Below are 1389 nucleotides of genomic sequence, written 5' to 3' on the forward strand. Positions count from 1 at the left end.
GAGGGACAGTCAATTTACATATTTGTCTATTATTAGGTAAGATGCTGAAGGGTATTCTCTAAGAAGAGGAAGAAAAGTTAAAGATAAAAATTATAAACAACAAAGTGACAACAAATACATATCTATCAACAAGTGAATCTAAAAATCGAGTGAATAAAAAATCTGAAGAACAGAATAAACTGATGAATATAATAGAATCAGGGCCATAGGAAGGAAGTAGACTGACAATTCTTGTGGGGGAAGGGGATGTGGGGGGTACAGGAAGAGATTGGACAAAAATCTTACACCTATGGACGAGGACAATGAAGGGAGGGTAAAGGCATGGGGTGGGGGTGAGAACTGGGTGAAGGGGAGCTATGGGGGGAAAAAAGAGGAACTGTAATAATCTGAACAATAAAGATTTATTCAAAAAATAAAAATAAAATAAAATATTGCATTAAAAAAGAATACAATGGCAATAAATATGTGCCTATCAATAACTACTTTCAATGTAAATGTCTTAAATGCTCCAATCAAAAGACATAGGGTAACTGATTGGATAATAAAGGAAGATTCATATATATGCTGTCTACTAGAGACTCACCTCAAAACAAAATACACACACAGACTAAAGGTAAAGGGGTGAAAAAAGATATTTCATGTGAATAGAAATGGGAGGGGGAGGGAAAAAGCTGGAGTAACAATACTGATTTTGGACAAAATAGACTTCAAAACAAAGGCTAGAGTAAGAGACAAAGAAGTATGCTACAGCCCTAACCGGTTTGGCTCAGTGGATAGAGCGTCAGCCTGTGGACTAGGGCGTCCCAAGTTCGATTCCGGTCAAGGGCATGTGCTGTTGTTGTGGGCACATCCCCAGTGGGGGGTGTGCAGGAGGCAGCTGATTGATGATTTTCTCTCATTGATGTTTTTAACTCTCTATTCCTCTCCTTTCCTCTCTGTAAAAAAAAAAAAAATCAATAAAATACATTAAAAAAAAAAAAGAAGTATGCTACATAATGATAAAAGGGGCAAACCAGCAAGAGGATATAACTCTGCTAAACATTTATGCACCCATCATAAGAGCATCTAAATATGTAAAACACCTTTTAATGCGCATAAAAGGAGAGATTGACAGTAAGGTTTTTTTAACACCCCATTTATAGCAAAAAGGATACAGTGACCTTAAATGAAATACTTGATCAGTTGAGTTTAATTAATATCTTCAGAGCACTTCATCACCAAACAGCAGAGTATATATATACTAGAGGCCCAGTGCACAAAAAGTTGTACACTCGGGGGGGTCCCTCAGCCCCACCTGTGCCCTCTCACGGTCCGGGGGATCGGGCCTAAGCTGGCAGTCAGACATCCCTCTGGCAGCCCGGGAGCCCTCGGGGGATGTCCACTTGCCAG

This window comes from Myotis brandtii, unplaced genomic scaffold, assembly GCF_000412655.1.
Source record: "Myotis brandtii unplaced genomic scaffold, ASM41265v1 scaffold963, whole genome shotgun sequence".
Classification (NCBI taxonomy): domain Eukaryota; kingdom Metazoa; phylum Chordata; class Mammalia; order Chiroptera; family Vespertilionidae; genus Myotis; species Myotis brandtii.